At 40.7% G+C, this 10,431-nt stretch overlaps 1 pseudogene; it reads left to right on the top strand.

Annotated features, from left to right (window-relative positions):
* The first annotated feature begins 7,895 nt into the window (after positions 1-7,895).
* On the top strand, positions 7,896-10,212 carry LOC109298099 (annotated as a pseudogene).
* Positions 10,213-10,431: the final 219 nt, after the last annotated feature.

Here is a 10,431-nt window from a genome sequence, read left to right as displayed (position 1 = left end):
TGCACAGTCTTTGAAGAACTCCTCACTGTCAGTAAGGAGATTTATCCTTCTTTGTTATGGACAGTGTAACTGGATAATGAAGAAACTTCACTGCCTTGAAAAACCTTTTGAAAAATTGACTGTTGTGCAGTAAGGCCTTTCTGCAACAACTCCAGATTTTTCTTTTGAACATCACCGTAAAACTCATTGTAAGAACTATGATTTGTATCATAATGCTGGTTTATGTTCCTTCATGATTTATTTTTCTTCCAAATTAAGCACAACACTTAAGTTGGGTCAGAATGTGCCCAGGGATGGGCACTAGTGTGTTGCTTTTCTCCAAGTGCATCTACATGTGTACTTTACTGAGGAGTTGACCAATTAGCTCTGCAATAAAGCATCACTGTCTACATGTGCCAGTATTAAGGTGCAGTGAATTAATTAACTTGGCTGTAAGATAGTACTGTCTGGGATAGTACTATCCTATGGCAGAGCTATTTACTGCACAGAAATGCATGTGTGGACAGTGACTGGAAATGCAGCAGTTTGAGCCAAGACAGAGAAGCCCTGGGCTAGCAGCAAGCTCTGGGGATCATATGTATTGCTCCACAGTTTTGGCACTCTTGTGCACCTCCACTGCCTGTTGCCACCACCTGGAGCCTGAGGCTGACCACCCAAGCTTGCTGCCAGCCCAGGGCTGCTCCAACCTAGCTTAAACTCCTGTGGTCCTGGGTGCATGTAAAGACTCTGAGCCCAGAACCAGATGACTCTGGCACGAACTGTGTCATACTTTATTGAACCACATTAATAGTTCATGTAGATGCACCCTGTGGTGACGTCCCCACAAGCAGGAACATGCATTTCCCTTGGGATGTATACATCGCGTGCAGTGTGTGCCACTGCAGACAGGTCTGCAGCACCACATGCACACTCAGCTGGATGCGCCCTATGTGTACATGTATATACATATACACACAACACATTGTTACAAGGCAGCTCTCTATCTACACATACACGAGCAGTTTGAGTTTGTTAACAAACTACAAGCAAATAGTGCTCAAGAATATGCGTTTTTCCTGAACTTTAGCCCAATAAAACTTCTTGTTTCGCACTGCAGGGCTAAGGACAGAATTTACACTAAACCAGTTTAAGTGATCAAAAACTGGTTTAAATCTGTCATAGAACAGAAGCTCAGTGCATGTAGACCAGTATCAAAATGATTGAAACTGGTTTAAGACAAACCTGGTGGAATGTAGTATCAGACTTAACTGATTTGGGTCAAACTGGTTTATGAAACTTCTGTCCCAGACCTCTTGCTGGTTCAAGTTAAATCAGAGTCCACTCAGCATGCTTTTTAGCCCTGGAGTGGTCCGTGCCATCTGCTCCAGAGAGCAGGGCTGGCCCTGCCCCTCTGCTCCCTAGCTGGAGCAGTGAGGGCTGGCTGACAAGCGGGGGTGGGGGGGGAAACTGCCCCCCTGAGGCGAACCCCTGCTGGGGTCTGGGGCCAGGGAGGGAGGTTAAACACCCCTTCCCCCACTCAAACTTACTGCTGGCTGTGGACTACAAATCCCAGAGGCACCTAGAGCAGGAAGAGGAAGCAATGAGCAACCCTGCAGAGTCCTGCTGCTGTAATTCTGGACTGCAAATCCCAGAGACCACAGGGGCAGCAGGAAAAAGAAGTGAACATACAGCTAGAGAGTTATACTCTAATGCCCCCGGCTTCTGGCCTGAACCACTGTAGGCATGTGGCTGCGTTTTCTGAATCAAAAGGTAAATATCTGTTCAGTTCTGTTTTAATTTAATCTGTGCAGTTTAAACTAATCTGCAAAGACTGAATCAATTCAGCCTTAGGCTTTTTGACTATCTATACCTAGCCCAGATGGTTTCTTCTATGCAGCTCCATGTCATCTTGTCAAACACACTGTCAGAATAGCTGTAGTTCCTGACCTCCACCCCAATAAATTGTGAAGCACTGCATCCCAGTCTACAGCCAAATGACATATTTATTGTTTTACTTGCTTTTAATATCAAAGCTTTATTTACAAACCATGCTAGTATCCAGCTCCATGAAGGCCATCTATTCAATTATTCCTACATCTTGCCTTTTCAAAGCAACATAATGCATAGCATTATTTGTATTTGTGTCTATATACACATGTGTATGTATACACATGCACACAAAGATTTTTAAGTTGATGCTGGTCGTAGAATTAGGTTATGATTAGCCAGAATTGTAAGCAATAAATCTGTCAGTGTGGATCCCTAGGGCACACTATGTAGGAAATTAAAAATTCTTAAATCTAGTGTTGATCTAAACAAACTTCCTTTTTAAATTAAACAAAACACATCTAAAGTCAAGCTCACTCCATTTTTCAGTGATAGTAAATCTTATGGAAGTCTTATGGAAGCTATCAAATAATGTACTCATTTCAGAGCTGCTGGCCAAAGTTTGATTAATGCTAGCTGTAATTTTAAAGGCACTTTGTCCATTTAAAAATTACTCTTTTCTATCTGAAAAAGTTTCTACCTACTATATTTACAAGTAAACCCCAAATTCACTATTACTCAAAGAGATTAGAGGGAAAATATTTTCAGTTTTCTTAATGTATTTATACAGCACTTGGTAGATACTTCTGGTTCTCCATTTCCACTGTATAATCAGTGGTTTCAGTTCTGTGTGTGGGCCTGCCACACAACTTGGAAAGGGCAGAAAACCCTTGGGCAGCAGAATAAATTAGCCACCTGGGAGTTTCCTTCTGGCTCTAGACTACTGTAATATCTCTATACCAGTGATTTTCAAACTTTGTTGGCCATGCACCCCTTTACCTGCAAAATATTGCTGCTTGTATCCACCCCACCTGACACCTCTCTGCATGTTCATTCCTTGGGAAGGGAATTGACATCAGCATCAGCATGAGGCTATGCAATTACCTAACATGCATTGGCCAATCATAAGCCATGCCCCCTGGCAAATCTCTGTGTACTTCAGTTTGAAAACCACTGCTCTATACTATGCTGCAGTGCAGACATGCCCAGAAAAAAAATGTTAATATAAAACCCCCAAACCTCCAAGGGATGTTGGGGAAAAATATAGAACCAGAAGGTAGATTTAACCCTTCCTGGGCCCAGAGTTCTGAGTAGAGAGGGAAAGGAGGGGAAGGGGAGGGGATGCACCACTGAGGGGAAAGGAGGGTTTGGTGAGAGCCAGGAGTGTGGCACATTTCTATCTGATTTGGAGACTTAAAAAAAGTCAACAGCTGCTAGTCTTGTGGCAGGGTTTGCCTGTCCCAGAGGCTGGTAGTAGAGGTGCAGCCACCCTGCAGCACTGGCCACTTTTTCCCACACCCCTTTTTCTAAACACTATTGAGCAGAAATTGTGCTAAGGAAACTGTTGATTGATTGACTGATAGATAGGCAGGAAGACAGGTATAGATTTTCCATCAGATTATGAAAATAATAACACTGTGAGATGTTTGAGAGTTAGCTGCTGAGGCAAGTGTTAACCATGATAAATAATACATTATCCAGGGCAGGGTGGAAAAGCAAATCTCTAAGCATTGTACCATCTATTTTGTTTTTGTCCTAAATTGTGTCTCATTCCCTCCCTCCCTCTCAATGTTATTTTAACACTTTATTATATCATAGCACACAATGATCAGAAAAAAGAATAACCTATGGTAATTCGCCAGTGACACATGATAAAATAAGGGTTCTGGAGCATCTAGAGAAATATTTCTTAAGAACAATTTTACTAGACATTAATGTAAATCACAGAGGAAGATTCTTAAAAACAAAAAGTGGAACAATATTTTTAAGATTGTAATGATTACTACAGCTGAACGGGTGATAGGAGATTACTTCACAGTTTCTGATGGTTTTGGTATTGCATTTGTCATATTGTACCTGATTTTATAATGCCTGGATGTGACATTTGTTATACTCCATGTTTGGATGTTTCATGGTCTTAATTTTCTTGTGAATTACAACAGCAAAAATATTGTCTTATCACACTGGAATTACCTGAGTTACATTGACTGGTGTAAATGACAGAAAACCCAGTCCCTACATTTTTTAATTTCAGCAATCAATATGGTGCAAGGATAGCACCTGCAGAAAGATACAATTAGTTTTCCATATGAACTTGACTTTGCTGTAAAGGAAAAAGAAATAATAAATATTGGCTTCAAATTTCATAGGGTAGTTCAGGACCCAGGGTAAAATATTTCTGCAAAATATGAAGTGGATTGATCCCAGAATGAGGGCACCCTAAGAAATACCTCAAAGTGCAACCCAATTGTTAAGAATGTTTTTCATGGCAAAAAAGATTTTCCACAAAAATTATCATAAGTGTAGGAAAGGGAAAGAAGAAGGGCCAAAAATGATATATTTCCATGCCTAACTCGTGTCAACATGAAGCTAAGATTGCAGGTATATGCCAGGTACTTAAGGGCATGTTTCCTTTCCAGAGCATTAGAATTGATAAAGGCAAAGGAAAAGCATTAGAAACCTAAGAAATGCATAGTAAAGATAATAAGGTTCCTATGATGCATACAAATGCTTTAAGTCTGCTCCATGGTGATGCCTTGACTAAATCAGAAAGCCACATTACCCTGCACATTCAGAATAGTCCCAGTAAGCCCCCAAACCAGAGAAACCATACAGTGACAGGCACCATTTTGAAAAGAAGTAAATGCATTAGGTCACATGGACATTTCTTTTGATCGGGAAACAAGACACAAAATAAAACTTTTACATAGATTTTAAAATACTCTGAGAAGAACCTCAGCTGATGGAAATAGTCATATCTTCATAGACATATAGTGATAAAAGTTGTAATTTAGAGACACTCCCTAATTTAGAAGCGTTGGGAATTAGGACATGTTCCCTCAGTTAGGGAGAAGCTGTTAGTCAGATGCTAAAGGGCTGCAGAGGTTCATCATGCTCCACAATAAAGCTTGTTTAGTTCTTCTCATTTATGCCTGACTGCCTTCACTGTATTGTGTCAGAGGTAGCAAATGAGAGAAAACTTGAACCTGATGAAGAATGTCTTCCATTTGAAGGCTTGTCAAATTATATCCCGACTACCCATTTGGTCCAATAAAAAATATCACCCTGAGAAACCCTTGCTTTGAAACAGCTTGAAAGAATTTGAGATTCAAACAGAAAAAGTGGTTGGAAACCAAGAACAAGTAGAGCAAAGTAGCTTCATAGAAGGACAAATATTGTTCTGCCTACACTTCAATAGTCTAAATAAAAGTTAGTCATGGAAGTGCTGCAACCTCCACCTGCCCTCTGTGGTCAGATTATAGGAAAAAGAACTGGAGGGCATTAGGACAAATCTGACCACAATTCTTCACTAATCCCTGAGATACAGACAACCCTGGGGGTGAAATACGGTAGCAATTTAACAGAACTGTCTGCGTCAGGAAGAATGATCTTGAGCCTGCAGCACTGTACTGGGGCTTTGGGTTAGGTACAAACATTCAAAAAGACTAAGGTGAAATTGATTCAAATTACGTAGTTTTCTGTAAGTGGCATACTTTAGATTGTTAGCAAACAGAACACACATTCACCCTTTGGTGGTGTTGGACACAAATCTTAGACCAGGTTCCGCCATTTTTAAACCAGTATCTGTGTGCCAAATTTCTGTTCTGCTGTGGGTATAGACTGGTTTTGTGTGCCAACCTTCCGTTCTGTTATGGGCATAGACTGGTTTCCAGTCACTTATACCAATAAAGATGTAATGTCTGTACCTGGCCTTGAATGTCTGGGTTTAATTCACAGTTTCACCACTATCTGCTGGGCTACTCAATTCCCCATTTGTAAAATGTAGCTAACAACATTTCCAAACCACAAAGATACAAGGATAAATTCAGTTACATTTGTGAGTTTCTCAGCTGCTAGAGTGAGCAAGATAAAAATATCTATAATAAAAGGTAAAGTACACTGCTGAAACTGCAGGAAGAATGTGAGGGAAGCAGATTATATGTAACCACTGCAGAACTAAATTAGGATACCTACGGTACTATTATTAATGATTGTTAATATACATGTGTCTATGTCATTTGTCTAAAAGTTCATCTATAGCTGTGAGTGCCTTATCACTGTTTTCCCTGACACTGCTGCTCTAAAGAATAGTATTAGTGTTAAGAATAAGTATTGAGCTGTTCTTCCAACTGCACCCAACATTATCTCCTAGTGCCACATGAAGGCATTGGTTTAGAGGAATCGCCCTACTGGATCATCCAGTTTCCTAGAGCATCAGGAAGACCTGAGGGTCTGGTCCAAACAGGTAATGACAATGTCCTATGAAGTGTTTGTGAAGAAGTAACACAGGACTGGGGAAAACAATCTAGTTCTACAGCAGAAAATGTCAAGAGACATGCCGCAAAGCAATTCACTGAAGTTCAGTCTTAATTTGAGCAAGTTTCCTCTCTCCCAAACAACAGAGTTGCAATCAAATGCTCAGTTATGTGATTTGATTATGGCTAGATTGATAATAGATAGCTGGGTAGGGAGGAAAATGTGTACCTGTGCTATGTATCATGCTAATATTGGATGTGGTTATAATAACAAGAAAAAATGAAACCACATTGGAGATGAAGGCATATGGAACATGCAATGCTTTGCTTTTAAACGGTAAATGGTCTTGAAATAAAATTTAACTGTACAATAAAAGGCAATTGGTCCCTCAGGAGATGAGCAGTTTGAAGTCCCTGTGATTATAAACTGTATAAAAGTCTTTAATCTGAAAACTTTATGAGGTTAACTGTAATCCCCACAAAGCTCAGAAATCGTTTTCTTAATGTTATGATTGTAACAGTGCATTTTGGATGATAAATCTCCCTTTTATTCCAAAAAGTACATTTCCCAAATGTTAAAAGATACAGTTAGCAATCACTCAAAAATGAATAAAAGCTGATAATAAAGAGGGTGTCACGGGTGACCAAAATATAGGCATGCATCTGCACGCATACATGTGCTTACATATGTGCAGGGCCAGTCCAACCATTAGACAAACTACACTGTCACCTAAGGTGCCAAAATATGTGGGGCCCCAAAATTATATGCAGAACAAAATAACAGGAACATCATTTTAATAACAGCCCTGGCCAGCTATGGCACCACCTTGGTCTAAGACCTTTGGTTCAGTAAGGGGAGAAAGACCTCTGAGAAGATCTCAGAGGAAAAATCACTAGAATCGACCATCACAGCCAGAACTCCTTGTTACCTCCAAACAGCTACATCAAGGGATTGGACATGACTTCAAGTGCACCTCACAGCTGTCTCACGCTCCCCTCGCAACTCCTACCTTTTCAACTCTCAAGCGGACTTACGACAAGAGCATACTGCTGGCAATGTCATCTTAAAAGATGAACCCCTACTCCTATATCATATTACAGCTTGTGACACTGATTTCTTACACCTTCCTTCTCCCTTCAAGGTAGGGAAGTTCTTGGTTTGATTTTGTAGATCTCATTAAATTTATACAACGTAGAACCAATGTACAAATGTAGTTATAATCATAGGTACACCTGAGTGGTCATGTTTAATAGTCTCAATTTTATAATGTCTAGAAATGGTCAGAGTAGGATTGCTGAATCATTACATTTAATTCTTGTAAGAATACATGTGATTTTTTTAAAGTAAGTCCAGCTAGGCATAAGCCTTTGTGTACATATATTATGGGTGGATACTCATGTGAAAGATACATAGGCATTTAGAATGTGTGTGTTAATGTGGAATGAGTGCTAATTAATTGCTAGCAAGCTCAAGAGATATTCTTTAATTAGTTCATTATATAATGCCTGTATCACTGTTGTGTAAGGAAACAGTTGTATAACTGTGAGAACATTGGGAAAATTTCCAAAACTGGAAAGAACTTGAACCGCGATTGAAAAGACAGAAAACTGTTAATGAAGAAAATTTATGGAGGAATTAAGCAAGAAGAATACTGGCAGCAAATATTGGAGCAACTCATTGCTTCAGTGAGAGTTCTCAGTGGGCAAAACCTGGCATTCCGTGGGACAAATGAAAAATTATACAGTGCTGGTAATGGAAACTTCTTAAAATTTATTGAATACCTGGCTTTGTTTGATCCAGTCATGAAAGAGCATCTGCGTAAAATAAGTGACCATGAAACACATGTTCATTACCTTGGGAAAAGGCTGCAGAATGAACCAGTTCAACTCCTAGCAAATGCTGTTAAAGAGAAAATCTTAGAGCTGTCCATTCTGCAAAATACTTTACAATAATTCTGGACTGTAAACAAGATGCGACTCATGTTGAGCAGATGATGATGATCATTCACTTGGTAGATGTGGCAAAATCTGCAGATGTGGATAATGCTGAAATAATCATAAAGGAACATTTTTGGGGGGGTTGTACTGTTGGAGGAGATGACTGGTGCTTTTATGACTGAAAGCTTTCTACAAGAGCTTGAAGAAATGTCATTATCTTTGAGAACTTATGTGGCCAAGGCTATGACAATGGGAGTAATATGAAGGGTAAAGACAATGGTGTACAAAGGAGAATAATAGAAATTAATCCTCAGGCCTTTTTTGTTCCTCACAGTACACATACTCTGAATTCAGTTGTCAATGATGCTGCCAGTAGGGCTGTGCCAAACAGGGCCTATTCGATTTGGATTTGGATTTGGCCTGGATTGGGGACAGTGATTCGATCCATTGATTCTGATCACTGTCCCTGATTCAATTTGGCCAAATCCAAATCTAAAGATTCGATGCTGATTCGGACACAGGCACAACTTCAAAAGGTTTTTTCTACATACCTTGAGGTAGCAGGCGCAGCTCGTGATCACTGCGGTGCTGGGGTGCATGGAGTGTCCCACAGGAGCATGGAGGGCTCTCCAGCGTGCTCGGCAGCGAACCTGGAAGTGGAACAGAAGTAGTTCTGGTCCACTTCCAGGTCTGCAAGGAGCACTCTGCTCCCCAGCCCCCCATAGCCCTCTGGCTCAGCAATTCACCACAGGGGGACCCCAGGTGCCCCCCCAGATCCAGAAAGCACCAGTCGCTGAGCTAGGGGGAATGCGCCCCCCCCCCCTTACTCCTGCGTGCTCCCCGGTGGACAGGGAAGTGGGCCAGAAGTGCTTCTGCTTCACTTCCGGGTCTGCTGCCAAGCATGCTGGGGAGCCCACCGCACTCCTGTATGATACTGCATCTGCCCCAGCACTGCAGCGTTCAGAGCCCCTACTACCTACAGGTATGTAGAAAAAACATTTAAAGCTATACCTACATCCAAATCACTGAATCTGTCCGAATCTCTCCAAATCGATTTGGAGGGTTCCAAATCGATTTGGAGAGATTAAACGGTCCTCTGATTCAATTCGTATTCAGAGATCCAGGCACTATATCAGACCGAATCTCCACCAAAACAAATCAGGAACTGAAGCTTTGCACAGCCCTAGGTGCCAGATGTTGTTTGGAGGCAAGTAGTTTCTTTGACCTAGCACAACATGTTTATGTGTTTTTCTGAGGTTCAACACAACGTTAGTTAGTTCTTAGTCACCATGTGCCTTCTCTAACTGTGGAATCATTGAGTGAAACAAGACTGGAGTGTCAAATTGATGCCTTGAAGCCTCTTCGCTATGAGCTTGGCAAAATCTATGATGCACTAATTGACATTTCTGATACTACTGTCACAGGATCATCGGGCAATACAACATGTGCTGATGCAGAAGCTCTTGCAAATGGCCTTTCCAAGTTCAAATTTATAGTTTCACTCATTTTGTGGTATAACATCCCTTTTGAGATCAACCTTACTAGTAAGCAACTTCAGGCAAAGGACTTTGACATACATTGTGCTATCCAACAACTGAAACAAACCAAAAAGTTACTGGAGGAATGCAGGTGTGATAAAGGGTTTGAAAAGACACTGGTAGATGCTCATGAGCTTGCTGAAGAGTTAGAGTTACCAACAAACTTTGAACCAGAACCAGTACACATTTGGAGAAAGAAGCAGCAGTTCACATATGAAACAAAAGACAAGTCAGTTCAGGACCCAAAACAAAAATTCAGAATAAATTTCTATTGTGCAGTCCTTAATACTGCAATACAGTTAGTTAAAGAGTGATTTGAACAGAGCTAGCAGCTTGATTCAGTCTTTGGTTTCCTCTATGATGTCCACAGTTTGCAAAATAAGACATGAAAACAGATAATGGAACGTAGCTTGAAGCTAGAGTCAGCATTACAGCATGGAAATTCTAAATGCTAATACTGAAGCTGCAGATTTGTGCAGTGAACTGCAGGCTATTTCATGACGACTTCCAAAACATCTTACACCTCAGGATGTATTGAAGTTTATTTCTGAACATGAACTGACAGACAGTTTTCCCAACATCTTAATTGCTCTCTGCATTCTCTTGACTCTCTCAGTTTCTGTTGCTAGTGGGGAGCGTAGCTTCTCAAAACTAAAATTGATAAAGACACACCT

This window comes from Gavialis gangeticus, unplaced genomic scaffold (genome assembly GCF_001723915.1).
Source record: "Gavialis gangeticus isolate Ggan-Ray unplaced genomic scaffold, GavGan_comp1, whole genome shotgun sequence".
NCBI lineage: Eukaryota > Metazoa > Chordata > Crocodylia > Gavialidae > Gavialis > Gavialis gangeticus.
Note: the sequence above shows the minus strand (reverse complement) of the source record. Positions and strands in the feature narration are given on the sequence as shown.